Source organism: Emydura macquarii, unplaced genomic scaffold (genome assembly GCF_026122565.2).
Source record: "Emydura macquarii macquarii isolate MOO-44397 ecotype Brisbane River unplaced genomic scaffold, CSIRO-AGI_Emac_v2 contig_1424, whole genome shotgun sequence".
In the NCBI taxonomy this organism is placed as follows: Eukaryota; Metazoa; Chordata; order Testudines; family Chelidae; genus Emydura; species Emydura macquarii.
In genome coordinates, this window is record NW_027131561.1 from 1,461,010 (window position 1) to 1,481,379 (window position 20,370).

The following is a 20,370-nucleotide window of genomic DNA, read 5'->3' on the forward strand; positions in this document are numbered from 1 at the left end:
CAATTAGAGGATCTTGTGGGAGATTTTAAAAAGTTTCATTTACAGGGAGAAGGTTTAAAATACTCCAGAACCTTTGTTCTAGGGAAAACAAGAATATCTTTCCCCCACTCTCCTCCCGTATATAGTACAACCACTTTTTCACCATTCAGTGTGAGACTATAAATTGAGCAGATTGTTTGGTCCACTTCATAATGTAGTTGTTGAAAATAATGAGAAATCGTATGGAAAGGCATCAGTGTTTTAACTATTTGGAAACTCTGGACTTAAGTTGTGTGGTTTAAAACGTTCATTTGGCTGGTGCTTTGGAAAATGCCTATGTACTTGGGGTTAAAAGATTTTACAGGATATTTTTAGTTGCATGTTTCTGTAACCTACAGAAGAATCTAGATGATAGAGTTTTATTTTCTATAGTGAATTAGTTGTTATGCCCCTAAAATCCTTCAGCATATTAGTAATGAGTCCACTTTACTAAACATACACATCAAGGATGTGATAGGAAGAGAATATAACTGTGGGATGAGTTCAATGAGACTGACACAGAAGAAGGGAAGAATTAGACCATTAATTTAGAAGCTTCTCTACACAAAAAAAGGGAGCCCTTGGGCGTGTGCTCATTTGATTGGTGCAATCACTCGCTTGCTTATGGCTAGGGTTATGGTACTTGGATTATGTGGGATTAATAGGAGGTTCTTCAGCTGTGGCCCATAAAGAGCTGATGGGTCACATGGAGCTGGCTCTCCTCCTTATTTTGAACTGCAAAACTGGAATTAAAAGGATTTTAAAAAGTAAAGGAAACTCCAGGTACATGAAGGGTGGGATTTTCAAAAGAGATGGGGCAGCCAGCTGCTTCCATGGAAGTCAATTGGAGTTTTACTCCTGATTCCAGCTGGAGCAGAGTTAGGACAACACGGAGCATGTTTTTAAAGTCCTGCTCTAAATACTTTCCTAATGCTACTGTCCCACACATGCGACTATTGTAATTGGCACAGGGCTCTTACATGATTATAAATGAGGGTGGAGGAGAGGTGATCTGCCTGACCATGATTATGCAGGGAGGTGGACCCATAAGCCAGTATCTCTCTTAAGATGTGGTCCACACAGTGAAAATGTTTGAGAAAACCCAGACATACTAGACTAAGTCCCAAGATCTAATTGCTTGTGCAAAGTCCATGTAAATGGACTTTGGTCAGGGAATCTGCATGGGAAACCGGGGGAGACAGGCATTTCTTCAACCTGGAGCCCAGATTTGGAGCAGCTGTTTAGCCATTCTGAAGTCACTACTCCAGTTTTCTATTTATAGTAACACCTGGTATGCAATGCCTACCGAAGGATTTGGTCCAGTTGGGTATACATAGTTATGGAGCTGCTGGCTATTTGTTTGGCCTGCCCCAAATGTTTTCTGCATGAATGCAAAGAGAACTGTTACAGAACTGTTTTCTTAACCTAAACGGTTATGGGTTGAATCCACCTGTGTTCCCCGTCTGTAGCCTGTTAACGATTCCTTGTGTGCAACCATACTATTTTATCCTACCTAATTATTGGTAGGTAGTTAATTTCTCATAGGTATCACTCTAGAAGTGGGTTTTGAGGAAGGATGTGAACATGAGGAGATTAGGGGATTTGACCAGTTCAAAATGGATATCCCAAGTGAGGCAAACAGAATATTGTAATAAACGTGTAGTACTTATGACAACACCCTAAACTTTGCTGTATTTACTTTCCGGTTTGGTACTGAGAAGGCCTTCTCTAAAGATAATTAAGCCTAAAACAAATGTGTAAAGTGAAGGAGGATGAGTAATGTGAGTGTAATGCTATAATAAAGCATAATAATTTGGTAACTTGCCTTTACACAACTATGTATATATAGTAGTTTGCAGTTGACGGTAAGCTGGGGGGAGTTGTAGATAATGCTGGAGAGTAGGGATCGGATACAGAGTGACCTAGACAAATGGGAGGATTGGGCCAAAAGAAATTAAATGAGGTTCAACAAGGACAAGTGCAGAGTCCTGCACTTAGGAGGAAGGAATTCCATGCACTGCTACAGACTGGGGACCAACTGACTAAGCAGCAGTTCTACAGAAAAGGATGTTGGGGTTTCAGTGGACAAAAAGCTGGATATGAGTTAACAATGTGCCCTTTTTACCAAGAAGGCTAATGGCATGTTGGGCTGCATTAGTAGGAGCATTGTCAACAGATGGAGGGAAGTGATTATTCCCCTCTATTAAGCACTGGTGAGGCCACATATGGAGTATTGTGTGCAGTTTTGTGCCCTCCACTATAGAAAGGATGTGGACAAATTGGAGAGAGTCCAGCGAAGGGCAATGAAAATTATTAGCGGGTTGGGGCACATGACTTACGAGGAGAGGCTGAGAGAACTGAGCTTATTTAGTCTGCAGAAGAGAAGGATGAGGGGGGGATATGATGGCAGACTTCAACTACCTGAAGAGGAGTTCCAAAGAAGATGGGGCTAGTCTGGTCTCAGTGATGGTAGATGATAGAACAAGGAGAAATGGTCTCAAGTTGCAGTGGGGGAGGTCTAGGTTGGATATTAAGAAAAACTTTTTCACTAGGAGGGTGATGAAGCATTGGAATGGGTTACCTAGGGAGGTGGTGGAATCTTCATCCTTAGGGGTTTCTAAAGTGTGGCTTGACAAAGCCCTGGCTGGGATGATTTAGTTGTGGTTGGTCCTGCTTTGAGCAGGGGGTTGGACTAGATGACCTCTTGAGGTCCCTTCTGACCCTAATATTCTATGATTCTATGTATTTGTAAAATGTCATTGTGAACTATATACTGAGAGAGACAAATCTTCCTTACAAATAAAATATTTTATCTTACAAATACATATCTTAAATGTTATCTTAAGAAGAAATCATTTATTTAGAACTCGAGAATTGTGTGTGCTCAGAACAGTACTGTAATTAGAGTAAGACTCGGTCCAAACTTGTGCTTAGAGAATGGTTCTAGATCTGATACGCTGGAAGACCAATGATTTGAAAGTCAGGGCAATGAGAATTGGGTTTTTCTGGGGGGTTTATTTATTTATTTAATATTTTTTAAGTGGCTTAAAAAATCTTAGTGAAAGATTCCAGGGGAAAAAAATAAACAGGGATTTATAAATAAGATATTAATCATGTGACACATAGGAAAAGGAAACGAACAATTTCAAGCACAAGGGGCAGCAGGGAAAGGGAGAAAGGAGAAAGATGAGTAGGAAAAAGAATCAAAAGAAAGTGGATAGGCATGGGAAAGCTAGTGTGAAATAAGAAATCAGAACAGAGATGGCGGGAGGTACTAAACTTTGGGGTAAGGATAGGAATCTTGAACATAATGCAGAAGATGAAGGAAGCCAGTTAAAGGATTCAAAGCGGGTGTGAAATGGTCCAACTGGTGGGAGAAAAAGATGTTTTGTGTAGCTGCATTTTTGGGATAGATGCGATGGAGTAAGGTGATAAGCAGGCACGTCAGAGGATTGTGAGAGATTATGAAATTGTGGTTTGTGCCATTTTCAAACTACTGTGATTAGTAACTTTTTATCTTTATGAAATATGTAATAAGGCCTTGGGGGCATAGCTGTAAAATAAACAGCAATATCACTCATAGCATATGGACACGAGAGTTCATGGTTATTTTGCTTTTCCTTATTAACATTGATTTATTATTGCTGTTATGACAAAATCATAACCCCTTTTTAGAAAAGCAAGTTGGGTGTGAATTAGCAAGTCATACATTTTGATTGATAGAGCTTTGTAAATCACAACATGAGATGTGTAGAAAAAGGTGATACAGCTTCCCCTGCCTCAGCTGAAATCTGCAGGATTACACACACACACACACACACACACACACACACTCTCCCTCTCTCTCTCCCCCTCCCCCCACAGCAGATACCCTATAGAGGGAGGATGCAGTCACATGACTGTTACTGCTTCCTCCCCATGACATCATTGCTTTTGCAGCCATACCAGTAAGGAAAGGATGCTGTGAAAATCTGATCAAAATCTCTGGGACTGAACTAAATGATGTTGCTTTGAAGGTAAGAGACATAATTCTCCAAAAGCTAATTTGTCAGTCTCTTTCTGTGTGGTCATCCTAGAGATCAACCTCTGTTAGGCAAACCTTACTCTAGAAAATAGAGCAAAGCAGTTTCTGTGCAAGCACAGGGTTTGCAGGTATGAGGTCTGCTTCCCTGCACTTTACAGCTGTTCTGGCTGACATCTCTAGCAGCAATGCTGCCAGATGGAGCTTTAAAGCTGAAGATGGCCCATTGTCCTGATATGGGCCCTGTATCCTAATACGGGCCCTAGTAAGTGTCAAATTGTGTATTTACATTAGCAGCCAGGAGCCTAGATCAGTATAGAGGAATAGCAAATATTGTCTTGCTTATATTCTCTGTTTTTCTCCCATGTGTAAAGCAAATTAGAATAGAGATGAAATGTGTCTAATCTTTAAAAGAAATGAAGATTAATTGGAGTAGGGGTTAGCAAATCTTAATGGAGAGGATTTTTTATTTTTAAATTTTTTGCTGACACTATTTTTAAGGACTCGTCCAGCAGGTTTCTTGCATAATTCATTTGCATGGTGTCAGATGGTTCTTATTTGCATGGATTTTGTCATCGGATATAAGCAATGAAAATTATTCATTGGGGAGGGGGAGGAAAAACATGAGAAGGCAAGAAGACTTTTGCTATTTAACCCAAAGTGCTAGTCAGATAACCTGCATGTATTCAACTCATAATTAAAGTGGTGGTAGCAAAAATCTAAATTCCAGCTTTTTTCTTTTGTTGTAATTTAAACTCACACCATACAAATATATGAAGATAAATCATTTAAAGGTAGGAAGGAATGTTTGCTCCTCCGTATTTGAAAATGTATTTTATTGTTAGTAAACTAAAAATAATGGTAAATGCTGGGAGTTTTCGGGTGCAAGAAGTCAAATCACTTAAGAGCATGACAGTCAAAGAAGAACATTTATCCTGCTTTCACTTGTGTGAGAACCTTGATGAGTAATTATCTGTCTTAAGCAGAGAATGGATGATGAGTCAGCAGCAGCAGCAATAGCAGGGAGATAGATGGTCAAGTGAATTTTTGTCACCTTATGCAGGAAGTTTTTTGATTCTTGAAATTCCCTTTCTTTGGTCATACATATTTTTTCCACCATTGAAAATGCAAGAAAAGATATGGTTTTGTGTGTGTGATGTATCCTGAAAGGGAAATCTGGGGTGGGAGGGGGTGTGCTTGTGTGTGCGCGTGCGTGTGTACGCATGCATCTGTCCATCCATTCCTGTGAGGGAAATCTGGTTGTGCCTCATGCTTTTGAATGTATTGTATGTCCTAGTGAAAGGAACTTGAATGAGTGCACACCGCTATCACTAATTGTTAACATCTAATATAATACCAGAAAGCAATAAAAGCTGTGTGGTCAAATGTGTCTTAAAGGGACATCAGCTCTATAAGCCTTTTTGTAAAAACATTCAAATAATATCAAATCTGGTAGAGAAAAGCATCTACAGAGATTTTTCAACACATAGGCACTAAAAGCAATTTGAACACATTTCTATTGCCATATTAATGGGATTGCACTAAGGGCTGTATTCTTGAGCCTCCAATACTGGATTTATCCCTTCAAATGTCTTTGAAATTTCAGCAAGAGTTGTGTGAATTCTCTTTGCACGTAAACTCTGCTAATATGTTCCTGTTTCAAATACAGTATGGTGCCTGGCACCACTACTGTGGCTTTTTATCTGTGTGAAAAATCCACAAGGACTTCAGCCCTGATCTTTTAAAAGGGAATTTTTTATTTTCCCACTGGTAATATTTGAATTCATTAATGAAATACGCTGGGAACAAAAGCTCTCAAGGCTGATTTCAGTCAGGCACTTTCCATCCAACAAAATCACAAGATACCAGGATAAGTACATTTTATCCCTCTGACCTGTGCAGATGTTTTGTGTGCATAACACAAGCAGAATATTGCCCTTAAGCTCCACTTTCCATGTAGTTAGCTTCTTCTGCTGTACTGTTTGCCTGCTATGTGGGGCACCCACGAATGTATGTGTATTGCTGTTCAGTTAAATGAATCATGCCAGAGATTCAGATACCAATTATTTTGGACGTTAAAAATAAAAATGCATTGATGATTTTCAGATTTGGTATTTCTGGACTGCAGGCAATAACTCATGGCTAATGCAAAACTTCAAGATCTTGGCAAAAAAAAATCCATGCTCAGCTCTCGTATAGCAGTGCTGACCTCAAAGTGCTTCACAAAGGAAGGTTTCCCCTGTTCACAGATAAGGAACCTGTGCAAGAAGGGAAACCTGGAGTGTAAGAGCACAGGGGAGGAGGGTGTCTGGGTCTGGCCAATGACCCGTATGTTTACAGCCCTGATCTAGTGCTCAGGGTGGTCATCCCTAAGCATTCAAAAATGAAAAGGAGATGGAGTGATTGGTCTGAGGTCATACAGCAGCTCAGTGACAGATCCATCAATAGAAGCCAGGGTCCCTGACTCTCATTCAAGAGGCCTGTCCTCTGGACCGTGTCCTCTGCTCATGATGGGGTGGAAAGGATTTTGTTGCACATCACAAAACCCTAGTTCATTCACAGTTTATCTTCCCGTTAGAATGACAAGAACAGAACTATTGGCCTACCTGGTGCAGGGCTGTCAAAATCCTTGTGCGCTGAGGGCTTAATAGCCTTATCACTGGGACGGGGGATAAAAAGTTCTCTGGCAGGAAGCTAACTTTGTAGTCTGACTGCAGTGACAGTAAATGCTGCATTTGACACAAAAAAAAGTGAAAACCTCCTTTCCTCTGTCCACTGGTATTGCAGCCCCCTGCCCTCACCTAATAGTGAATTTTCTCTCTCTCCCCAATACTTGGGGAATTTTCCCCCACTCCTCCATTGGGCATTTCCCAGCTTTCGGGGAATCACTTTCCTCCCCCCTCAGATTGGCCATGTTCCAAATGTGGGTGGGAGAAGCAGCAGCAAGAATTTAAGGAGATACCAAGGCCTGAGAAGGAAATTAGAAAGCAACCTCCTCCTGTGAGCCCTAGCCCAGGAACATTGTGGCAGGAGTGTGGCAGCGGCTCAAAGAGCCACGGCTGAACCGCAGGGGGCAGCAGCTCAGCTGCCTGTGCCCAGTCAGGCATTAGCTTCCTCCTCAGTTCTGTCCCCTCCAGCCCTGCTCTCCCTGCAGCTTGCATTGCCAAGGAAGCAAGCAGCTGGAAGCTGGGGAGTTTTGCAGTGTGCAGGGTGAGCTGCGGGCTGGAGAGAAGGGGCCTTGGGGCTGGATGGAGCCCGTGGCCCATGTTTTACAGCCCTCATCTAGTGCTGCTGTCCCCAGCCATTCAACAGCTAGGAATTGGTTTGAAAATCACCAGCTTTTAAAATAGTAAATGTTGTGGGCGTGCCTCTGGGTTTTCAGGCCTACAGGGGACACGTACTCAAGCTTTTCTGCACCGCCACGGGGGAGGGGGCAAAATGTTACTTTTAAAAATGTAACAGGAATGCAATTGTTTTAACATTCATGTGACGATCAGCGCGTTACCCAGAGACGTGTCTCTTGACTAGTGTAGCCCCCTCCCCCCTTCCTGTTCACTGGCCCAGTCGGAGGTTTTTCAATAGAGGGTACATCTGTCTTGTGGCTTTTTACACAATGTTGGAAAACTGGGCCTGGGGCTCCTCTGTGTGCTCTGCCTTGTGTGTGTCACCTCAGACCAGACCCTCTCAGACAAACCAGGAAGAAAGCTTTATTCTGTCAAGCAACACAGAACAGGATTACAGTCCAGCAGCCTCTCTGCTTGCTTGCCTGCCTCCGGTTCCCAGCTTCAGTCCATGCTGAAACTTCCCGCTAGAAGGGCACAGGAGACTTCCTGGCAGGAACCAAGAACCTCTCCAAACGTGCTGCGGTTTGTAGCCCACAACTTGTAGTTCCCGCTGCGCTGAAGCACGCAGCACCTTCTGCTACATGAGAACACCCATTTCCGCTAAGTTGGAAATACTTTCTGTGTGATTGTAGCCATTAATCCCCTTTCCTTCATAAAAATGTTTGTTGTCTAAGTTCAGTTATACTATTTTGAAGGGTGTAAGTACGATAGCTCTACTTGAAATCCTTATTTGCTTGCAAATGTATAATTACCCAGGTCCTGAGATAATTCTGCTTCTCACCAGTAATATGCTTGTGCGTTATCATATTAGTTCTGTTGACGGATCACATCAAAATCTGTTTGCCTAATGAGAGTTAACTTGAACCCTTTCCTCTTCAAACCCTTGTTTTGATTACTGTGTGCTGCGTGGATTCCAGGCAATTGTCTTGCAGGTGACTCTTGTGAGAACGTGGAAGGCAACCCATTGCTCATTTGGATAAAAGGTCATGGAAGCAGTGAGCTCAGTCCAGAGAGAGAAACAGTGGCCTGAGTGGGGACACAGGTCATCATACTTAGCTCAAAAACAGTGCTTAGCTGATTCAATAATGACACCGACCTACTCCTATCTGTATTCCTTGGCTACAGGCGGTGGTGTTGACACGGGGCCTTGTGTGTCTGGGGACACAGAAGAATCTAGCATAAAAATAAAGTACTCATGTGCAATATGATCCTATAGGCAAAGAAGGAATCAAGCAGCATATTTTGAGTTAATTTAATGGAAGGTACTGGACTGACAATGTTGGATACAGAGTTTCTGTAGTTATAGTACAGATATTTGCAGTGCGAGCTTCTCCACGGTGCTCAGCCCATGTGCCTGAATTCACATCTTGAGGATTCCATGCAAACGGAGGTAGTTTTGCTGAGCAAATCAACTGCAGTATTAAATTAAAAGCAATACAAATCAATGAGCAATCAGGAGCTCAAAAGCAGACCTGAAACATATGGTTTCTTCTTAACAATAATGGATTAAAGGTCAATTTTCATGAAGAAAGCAAGACTAGAAAATAACCTACGTGAATCATGTGAGAGTTAATGGTGTGACAGAAATCCGAACTTCTCAAATCTGACTTTTGAGTGTTCATTTCTCAACCACAAAGTTGTATCATCTCCAGATTTTGTTTAATTACATTTCCCTGTTTTCTTTACAAGACAAAAGGGAGGAAGTCAGTGCTAACCCAGAGAGTTCTCTTCCCTGAACTGACAAAAGTTAACTGTGAGGGCTGTTAATTCTTTAATAAAGAAAATATCGCAACCTGAAAAACCTGAATAGAATCATTCTAAAATCCGTGTATGAAGTTGCTGATATTGCATATTATTAACTTGAGATCTACAGAACCAGTTTCCTTCATACTTGGGGCTGACATTTAAGTCTTACTGGGCACAACAAAACAAACTGATTTTCGCTTGAGCTGATGTTGAGTTATGTGAGTGCAAAAATTCCACTTGGAACATATGTGGAAAGTGGTTTGTTTTGTTGGGGTTTTTTTTCTTCTGACATAACTCAACAGCTGAACCAATTTTGCTCAAACTTTCCAAGAAAGCTCAAGCTGTGACCATATTTCAGACCATAAGGAATTTGTTTGAAAAAGGAAGATTTACAATTAAACTGAAAAGGGAGGTGCAGGGAAAAAGCTTAGGATGAAAGCTGGAAGTCAACCTTAAATAGAGTGGGTGCTACCATTGCAGGTTTTAGTACTAGCAGGGATAGCCTTATGATTTACAGGGCACCTAGCCAGAGGAGTACTATATAGCTAGAAGACAGGAAATCGGGCCATACATTCTTGCTGCCTCCATTCCCATTGCAAGAGGGGAGGGAAGGTCTGGCAGTGAGATACTGCCTCCCCTCTTCATGCTGCCAACAATGCAGACTGTGCTGGCCTGCGAGTTTCAGAGCGTCCATGGATTCTTGAGGCACCAGGTGGACACTTGCTTTGCTATTTTTTTAAGACCAGCTCTATTATTGTCACTACACTTTGTCCTTATCGTATGGAATGGCTGAGAGATAATGCCTGGAGACCGTGGTTTAATCTGGAACAGTTCTTTCCCTTTGTACCTTAATTTTCCAGTGATTATCCCATATGTTTTTTAACTTCCAGAACCTATCCCATGTGGTACTATGCCCTATGTTTTTTCATCTCTGCTGCAGCTTCACATTTTTGCCATGGAGATTCTTCCGGGTAAAAGTACACATCAAAGATCTACTACATTTAGTTTGCTCACAGCATCATAGCAGGAGACTCCTTAATATGTGGTAATCAGCCCATATAAAAAAGACCACAGTATTTTAAAGCAGTGTTTCAAACCACTTCATCCCTCTTTAGAGATGCTGCTGTGTTTTAGCTGACTGCTACAGAATATAATAAGATATTCTCTCCCTAGAAGAGAAATCTATTTGATAGTCCTAGAAGCACAATAATAAAAACACTGTTAGTTTTATTCTCCTGTTTTTCCCCCTGAGTTTTTCCAACCTGACTGGTCTCCACTTTCTTATGCTATATCATGATCCAAACAGGCTTATAAATGGGTGTACTGGGGTGGGTTTTTTGGCAAGGCAGAGGGCAGGGGCATTGTTCTAATTAAATGACCATTTTTAAACAGCAGAGTTTATACAGAATGTCGACTAGATCAGTCAGTATGCTCATTTATGACTTTGAAAACAAACAGCTTTAAATTGCCCCAGGGTACTTTTAAATGTGCTTAAAATACAGTTGAACATGCCAATGGTTCAATCATGTCTTCTCTAAACATATCTTGTAATTCATCATGATCTTTTCTTTAATATTTAGAAGAATGTTCCATAACCTTTTAATTACCTTCAAGTGCGCTGATGATGATGCAGCATCATGTAGCTGTTATAATGTCATCTTCCTGTCGGTATTATCTGTTGAAATGGGAGGATTTTTTTTTTTTTTAAAGGAAAAGAGACATTTCTTGTGTCAGGGCTGTGAACAAATTCATCCTCATGATATCTTGAGTAAAGCAAGTATCTTCACCTACAAGGATGGAAGGTGCTCATAGAATACTAGAAATGACTTGTTCTCAGTTGGGTATGTGACGGTGGACCCTGCTGCAGGGGCACATGCGCCACATGCATGCAAGATCAGATTATTTTGACTAGCTGTGGCCGTCAGGGCTTCACATGCATCTTCTGCCTCTTTGTGCATGCATGCAAAGTCATACAGGACAGAGCTGCCACAACCTTCCCCCCCCCCCCTTCATAGAATCATAGAATATTAGAGTTGCAAGGGACCTCAGGAGATCTAGTCCAACCCCCTGCTCAAAGCAGAACTAACCTCAGCTAAATAATCCCAGGCAGGGCTTTGTCAAGCCGCAGCTTAAAAACCTCTAAAGATGGAGATTCCATCACCTCCCTAGGTAACCCATTCCAGTGCTTCACCACCCTCCTAGTGAAAAACTTTTTCCTAATGTCCAACCTAGACCTCCCCCACTGCAACTTGAGACCATTGCTCCTTGTTCTGTCATCTGCCATCAATAAGAACAACCTAGCTCCATCCTCCCTGGAACCCCCTTTCAGGTAGTTAAAGGCCGCTATCAAATCCCCCCTCATTCTTCTCTTCTGCAGACTAAACAAGCCTAGTTCTCCTTCGAGTGATTGCTCATGTCCATTCCAATATAGGTGAGTGCATGCCAGCATGCACAGTTCCCAGAACATTTTTCCCCTTAGCAGACCCCGTAGGGTCAGCTCTAGTGCTCCCTGGAGCCCTGCGCACATGCCTCAGTATATGAGGCACTGCAGACTCTACGGCCCCTCAGTTCCTTTTTTCTGCCTGTGACGGTTGCTGGAACGGCATCTTGCTCTTCGCAAGTACCATTCCCCTTTGTTGAACTTTGTTGTTATTCATTAGTGTAGTTAAGTACTGTTAAGTAGTGTTAGTTTAGAGATAGATTAGAAGCCCTGAAGGGCTTAGGGTGGCCGGGCCATGCCCAGATCACCTGGCTTTAAGCCCTGTGCCTCCTGCGGGAAGGTTTTCCTACAGAGTGACCTCCACGACCGCTGTCTTAGATGCCTGGGGGAAGAGTGCAGGAAAGAAAAATGCAAGATTTGTTGGGCTTTTAAACTGAGGAGACAGAAGGACCGAGATATTCGATGAAAAGCCATTCTCATGGAGGCAGCGCTCCGTCCGGCCTCTGAGCCCACCCGATCTACGTCGGCACTGAGCGTGACCTCGGTGCAGAGCGCACCCCTGGCACCGACTTCGACCCGGCGCCGAGAGGTATCCCCGGCATCGAGAAAGAAGAAGCGACAGCACACAGAGAGCGGACACTCCCCTGCGCCGTTGGTACAGGCAGGGTCAAGTTTGGAGATGCACCAGCCACGGCCCATCGAGTCCTCTCCGGCGCTTGCATCTCCGGTCAGGGAGCCTCCCCCGACTCCTAGGGGTGGGGAAGTGCCTCTGCCGGTGCCGTCGACACTGGAAGCTTTCCAGGTGACAAGAGCCTTGCTGGCTTTGCCTATGCCGCCTACGTCCCACCCTCAGCCAAGGGGGAGAGAGGGCTGGTGTCCCAGGGCAAGCCTGCGTTGGGTTCCCCCGAAGGGCGGTGGAGACCCCCGGAAGGGGTGGAAAAGTCTCCCGCCAGACGGCTATCGAGGGTAGAGCAAGGACGCTCCCCTAACAGCAGCTTCAAGTCCATCTCATCGAGCAGATCCTCTCCTCGGCACCGAAGTCAGTCCCCAGCACCGGAGGCAGCGCGGGAAAGACAGCATCGCTCGACCTCAGCCATGCGGCACGGGGACAGTCCTAAGTCCCAATCCCCAGTACTGAGGGGATCGCCCGCAACCAGCCAGCGCAGATCCAGGTCGCGGTCTGAGAGCCCGGTACCGAAGGGTTCGCCCGCACTGGCATGGCACAGAACCCAGTCACTCTTGTGGAAGCGCAGCACCTGGTCGACGGGCTCAGGATCAGCACCGCGATGCTCCTGTTGGCACCGCTCCCATTCTAAGGGCAAATGGCACCGGAAGTTGTCTGTGCTGAGACGGCGTTCGATGACCTCAAGCTCTTTGGAGCACTCCTCCGCCCGCTGGCACCGATCGAGGCGGCGGAGGTGGTCCTTGTCGTCCTCCATATCGGAGGCGTCGAGAGGTTGGTCCCCAGCATGGAGCAGTACTGGGAGCCGGAGGTGGGCTTGACATCACCGCTCCAGTGGCTCAGGGTCCCGAAAGAGGGGTAGCCGGGGGGACTCTCGTAAGGCCAGCCAAAGCCCCCACGAGACACCCCAGCTGGTGCCACAGCCAGCCCTGCTTGGCCACAGGGTCTCTGGCAGCAGACCTGCTCACAAATAGGGAAGATTTAGTGAGGGATCTGTGAGCAGATGTCAGGGTGATTGAAGTCCCTCATGAGAACCAGGTCCTATGAACTGGAAACTTTCCCTAGTTGACTGAAGAAATCCTCATCTACCTCGTCCTCCTGGTCTGGTGGTCTATAACAGACACCCACCATGACATCACCCTTATTGTTCTTGCTTCTAAGCTTAACCCAGAGACTCTCAACTGGCTTATCTCCTGTTTCATACTGAAGCTCAGAGCAATCATAGAGCTCTCTTACATACAGTGCAACTCCTCCACCCTTTCACCTCTGCCTGTCCTTCCTGAACAGTTTATACCTATCCATGACAGTGCTCCAGTCGTGAGAGTTACCCTACCAAGTCACAGTTATTCCAATCATGTCACAGTTTCTTGACTCTGCCAGGACTTCAATTCCTCCTGCTTGTTTCCCAGGCTTCTTGCGTTTGTGTATAGACACATGAGATAACTGGCCGATTGCCCTACTTTCTCAGTGCAATTCTGGAGGCCTCCCCTTTTGCACCCTCCTCTTCTGCTTTCTCTTGGTGTCCCACTTCCCCTTACCTCTGGGCTTATATCCCCATCCCCCTACCTGTTCTTCAAAACTCCATAGTGCAGATCCTGACAGACAACACAACTGCAATGTAATACATAATGCAATGTAAAACAAGCCAGGAGACATACGTTCACCTCCCTTCTCTCTGGAAGCCACCACACTTGACATGGTGCCACCACACAGGATAGCCGTGTTGGCTTTTCACCTCCCAGGAGTAAGCACCAACCTGGCAGACTTCCTGAGAGACAATCGGTGACTGCTCACAAGTGGTCCCTACAGACATATCCCATAGTTGGGGGTTCCCATGAGAGACTGTTTGCCACCAAAGTTAATTCCAAGTGCCAGAATTTTTGCTCAAAATTCTGTACTGGAGGCCTTCTTTATGCCTTGCCAGTGTGATTCCCCTGTTCCCCAGGTGATTTCCAACATCAAAAGAGACAAAGTCATGATCCATAATAGCTCCATATTGGCTAAAGCAGTTTTGGCTGACAGACCTGATGCAGATATCTGTTGAATAGCTGATCTAGCTCTCCGACTGCCCGGACCTGATCTCACAGCGCTATGGTCAGATACTCTATCCAGACCCAAAGTCCCTGCACCTGAGAGGCTGGATGCTGGCTCATTAAGTGCCATGGCAGGAACAGGCAAGCTCTGGAGATCTTGCTATGGAGCAGGAAGACATCCACCACATGGATTTATTTGTCAAAATGGATGGTATTCTACATTTGGGTGGCCCAGCAGAGCCAGATATGCCTTGATACCATGGATATTCGACTATTTGCTGCATCTGTAGCACTCTGGCAGATCATTCTGCTCCATCAAGGACCACCTTGCAGTGATTTTAGGATGCCATCCACCAGTACCATCGTGTTCCCGCTTCACTCACTGGCAGTATCAAAGTTCCTCAAGAGTCTGTTATGTACATACCCACTGGTCAGAGGATCCTGCTCCTGGGACCTCTGCGTCATCCTCTTGAGATTCATAGGTCTCCATTTTGAACCCCTTTCAGAATGCTTCTTTTTTCATCTCAGGCTGAAGACTGTCTTCCTAGTTGCTATCACATCGGCCAGGAGACAGAATGAGCTGTAAGCACTTAAATGCTGACCCTCCCGACATGGCTTTCACAGAACAAAGTAGTGCTGAAATTTCACCCCAAGTTCATCCCCAGGCAGATCTCAGAATTCTATCTAAATCAATCCATTATCCTGCCTGTCTTTTTCCTGGTGCCCCATACTAAATTGGGAAAAAAGAAGTTACATACACTGGACATTTCCCGAACCTTCTGTCGACAGACCCAACCATTCAGGATGTCTCCTCATTTATTTCTGGCTGTAGCTGGCTGTTCCAAGGGCCGGGCCATCTCATCTCAAAGAATATCTAAGTAGAGAAAACAACGTACCATACTATGGAGAAATCCCAAGGCAAACTCTACTATGTTGTGCTTCTATTGTACCACATTTGGCATAGGGCTAAGATGGAATTCTGGATGCTTTGGAAAAGAGGTTCCTCACAAATATAAACAACAGGAGCTTACAGTGCCACCTCAGTCTTCACCAGCCATGTGCCTTCTCCCCTTGGTCTCATTTCTTTCTTTTATTAAAGCACAAGATTAACTGAAGATGATAATGACTTGAAATCTGCGAGGGGAGCAAATTTCATACAGCAAAACCAGATTATTATCTTCAACAAAAATAGGATAAAGATTAAAGCAATAAAACATATAAGTAAGGCCCTATTTAATTTGTGATATTGCAGAAATTGCGGATTCCGCAATATTGAGTCCACTGTAATTTTGACAGTGGGAGCCGTGGGAGCTCTGGCAATCCTTGGGCTGAGAGCGGGAGCCTCCGCTGTCAAGCCTCGGGTGGCCACTCTCAGCCTCAGGTCCCAGCTCTCAGCCCCAGGTGGCTGACAGTGCGCACCCCTGCTCTCAGCCCCATGTTCCTGCTGTCAGCCCCAGGACCCTGCTCTCAGCTCCGGGCCCCTGTTCTCAGACCCAGATGGCCGTCCACGGAAAATCACAGAGAAGTAATAATGGACTTTATTACGGCCAATAAGAAGGTCCGTTATTACTTTTCTTCAATTTTCCATGGCTTGTCTGCAACTTAGCCTCATTTTTTTGGACAATAATCCCGCAGTTCAAGTCGGGCCTTACATATAGGTGAATTTTCTGTAATTGATAGCAATATTGTATGTATAGAAGTAATTGAGTAACTATGATATGTTGAAAGTAACTTGAAACTTGTTGGAATTTCATTAGTAAAACCACTGTCTGCTTCTCTCTGATGTGTCCAATTAAAACAGAAAACAGGATGAGGAGAATGTACCATGGAACTAACATGTCTAGTTGCAATAAGCTAGAGCCAAGCATTTTCCTTTGATGGCTTTTCAACTAGTTGTTTCCAGTCAATATGCTTTTCAGTTTGCTCTGGGCTGCAGGACATTCTAGTCTGGTTTTGCTATGGAAATATATACTTTGAATCAAATCAATCACCATCTTACCTAGAACACTATTTCAGTGATACATCCCTTCTAGCTGTGGTTTCTACATTAGTACATATTGTAGCAAATGCCACAAAGCTGAGAGTTTGTCAGTATTTCCATTCTAAACATAATTTTATCACCCATCTGTAAAACTTTTCTCCAGGTGGCAATTTAGTGCGGAATTGGCTTTTTCTGATGTACAGAAAGGTGAATTCATCCATTTAAGGGTGCAGAAAAGCATCTTAAAACTCAAAAATCACATGTGGTTTTAAAAACAAAATTTGACAAATGATGAGTACAATCCATACAGAATCTGGTGTGCTCATTTGCATAGCAACACCCAGAATGCTCTATTTTTTTAACAGTGCTTTACAGATGTCTTGAATTCCATCAGCGTGTTTGTAAGCACTGACCTCTTCTTTGTCAGCTTTACATAAGCTTTTTAATTTTTTTAATAATTAAAAATAGTCTAGTTTATCAGAACATGCCTAGAGAAATGCTGCCAATCAGACTTGCAGTAGGCACTTACTGAGGTTAGAAGTTCATTGGAGCATGCAGATTTCCTTTATGGATTGTTTTAAAGCTGAATGAAACAAGTGGGCTACATGAAATTCCTGTAGGATGGGTGCACAACTGGTTGAAAAACTGTACTCAGAGAGCTAGCAATGGTTCACTGTCAAACTGGGATGATGGGTTGGGTTCCACAGGGGTCAGTCCTGGGTCTAGTACAATTAATATTTTCATTAATGACTTGTATAATGCAGTGAAGATTATGCTTATAAAAGCTTCTGCATCCAAGTTGAGAGGGGTTGCAAGCACTTCAGAAGACAGGACTAGAATTCAAAATGACCTTGAAAAATAGGAGAATTGGTCTGAAATCAACAAAATGAAATTCAATAAAAATAAGTTCAAAGTACTAAACTTAGGAAGAAAAAAACAAATGTACAACTACAAAATGGGGAGTAAATGGTGAGGTTGTAGTACTGATGGAAAGAATCTGGTGGCTACAGTGGATGACAAAATGAATGAGTCAACAGTGTGATGTAGTTGTGAAAAAGGGTAATATAATTCTCGGGTGTATTAACAGGCGTGTCATATGTAAGACACAGGAGATAATTGTCCGGAGTATTGTGTCCAGTTCTGGGTTTCACACTGGACAAAGCAAAGGGAGAATCCAGAGGAGAGCAATAAAATAATACAAATGTTTTAAAAAAAACCCTGACCTATGAAGAAAGATTTAAAAAACTTGGAATGTTTAGTCTTGTGAAAAGAAGACTGAGTAGGGACCTGATAAGTCTCTAGATATGTTAAGGGCTGTTATAATGAGGATGGAGATCAACTGTTCTCCAGGTCAACTGAAATTAGGACAAGAAGTAATGGGCCTAATCTGCAGCTTCTTTCTGCATCTAATTCTGATTTCTGCATCTAAATATTGACAGCCTATCTGGAGTTTTGGGTTGTTGGGTGTTTTCTTTTCCCCCTTTGGGTGCATTCTAATAACTCCCATTAGCCCTGTTACAATAGATTAGTTTGGATGGTAGAGCTGTCCACCTTCCTTGTCTAGCCATGTGGAATTCCTCTAAAATATGCATGCTTTTAAATGTACAGGACAGTCTTCCTAACCCCCTTTTCGGGTAACAATATGATTCAACCAAAGAACTTCTTATTCAGAGCTTGTAATATACCTGAGTAGCATTTGAGCTGTGTGGAACTCTAGTGATGTAATCCCATCACCTGGTTTCAGTGCTCCTGATTAGGCCACAACCTTAGCCGACTCCGTGGATGCCCCAGAGTTCAAGCACCCACCAAAAAAAAATTTTTTTTAAAAGAGAGATTCTCAGCACCCATGAGCCACAGCATGGACGGTGGTATAAGAGGCACCGGTGTCATCCCCAGCCTCCTTCCCAGGAAAGGGGTTCCCCCCACATCTCTGCCTGTGCTCAGGGTTTTTCCTCACAATTGTGTCTGTGGCATGACGAAGTGACTGGATTTGGGAAGTAAAAAGCCAGAGTATCTGTCACGTGAGAGAGTTAAGCATGAGGGCAACGGGATAGGCTTGGAAGGGAATCAGAAGCACATAGAAGCTTTTTTGAAGGATATCCATGCTACTCCTCTTCCCCAGATCCTAATCCATTCATCTCCTTAGCTGGCTCTTTGTTCAGGGTTGAATTTCATATTGTGTGATGCTAAGAATTGGCTTGCCACCAATGTCCTGTAAACATCTAACTTGCATTATGTTGGAGTCTGGTGGTCTCACTGTGATGGAAGTGGAGCTCTGATGTAATAATTTATGACTACTGTATGTCGACATGGTTATTGAGATGTTTACTGTATGATATATTGGTTTAGTTTAATAAGGGCTGTAAGGAAAAACAAGCAGGGAGGGAAAAGAATAAGATAAGCCACCCCTAAGCAAACACTGAAGGGTTGTTAAGAGACAATGCTAGGATAAGAAAAGGCCTGGAAACCAGAAGGTGTTTATCAGTTTTAAAATGGACACTTTCTCAAGAGGAGGAGTTGTTTGGAGGGACTATATGGACATATAGCACCCAGGGACTGAAGAAATTAGGCCTACCTAGATCACCATCACAGGATGGTAGGGCTTTAGGTAAGATGGATGTGCATGTAGACTATTGTTTTAAAATTCTTTTTGTCTATGCTTTATTCCTATTGTCAAAATAAACAATGCTTTGGTTTAAAGAGGTTGTTGGGTCACTGTATACACAGACACCTAATGGGAAGAGCCAGAAGTACTGACTCTAGTCAGACCTGCTGGGTAAGTGCGGTTGATACACAAGATGCTGTAGCGCAGTGTGCAGTCTGAGGGGGAGAAATGCAGAATTCTGCCCCCTGAGATAGGTAAAGACACACAGCCTGACTCCTGAGAGGATGCATTCACACAGACCAGGAAGGGGACAGAGGTGCAGTTAGACCTGACGCTCGCCAGCACACAGGCAACGTTAAACATGCAGGTTAGATAGAGTGGTGATTTTCTAGGAATGGGTGATCTGTGGCGAACTGGCTGAAACGGTGGGCAAACAAAAATATTTTAAATACTTACCGCTGTATGTTCTTTGTGAGAGTGTGATATAGACATACGGCACTGGGAAGCTCTAGCACCCAGGCACACAAATTGACAGTGAACAGTAAATAATAGCATGGAGCTATTTGACCACGGCCAACGCTCTGTGATCACAAACCAAAAACCTATTTAAGTCTACAACCAGAGTCACATCCAGCTTATCATCCTCACAACTGTGGCAGGTCACGTATATCCAAAATTGCATTCTGCCATCACTAAGCCACAAAACACATAGTCTTTGGTTATGAAGTGATCAGTGTCACACGAGGAGAGGATGGATGGCCAGGTGATTAGGGCACTAGCCTGGGACTTCGGAACACTGGATTTAGTTCCCTGCTGTGCCACAGACTACCTGTGACACCTTGGGCAAGTCACTTAGTCTTTGTGCCTCTAGTTGCCAGCTGTAAAATGGGGATAATAGAGCGCTATTACCTAGCGGGGGGTTGTGAGGATAAATCCATTAAAATTGGGAGGTGCTCAGATACTGTGATGATGGGTGGCATATAAGTACCTTAGATAGATTAAGCTGGTAAGAGTTAAGTGTGTGCAGGAGAATCTTTCCATCTGCTGTGTTAGCTGCCATTTTTCTCAGTGTCATTCTTTCACTGCTACTTTTACTAAATGAGCCAGTCCAGCAGCAAATTATTCAGGCTTTGCAGTGATATGTTGGACACCTGGTCGGGGTTTCTTGTCCTTCCCTAGGCTTTGATCTTCCTAGGTTGATTCATTTTCAGATAAACATGCCATGGCGTTTGGAAGATTATTAGATTTCTACACTTAAAAGAGCTTCTATAAATTTGTCATGGTGACCTGCTGCACTCAACTCAAAAAACTGAGCTCTGGTATTGTTGTGTCCTGTATGCTCCTACCACAAAAAATTAAAGGGATAGAAACAGAGGGATTAAAGTAATGCAATTTAAAATTTAAAATATAGGCAAGTAGATTGGGAGGAGCTGAGGACAGCACTAGGGACAGGCTATGCAGACAGTGAAGTAAATAACATGTCTGCCTAACATTTTTGCC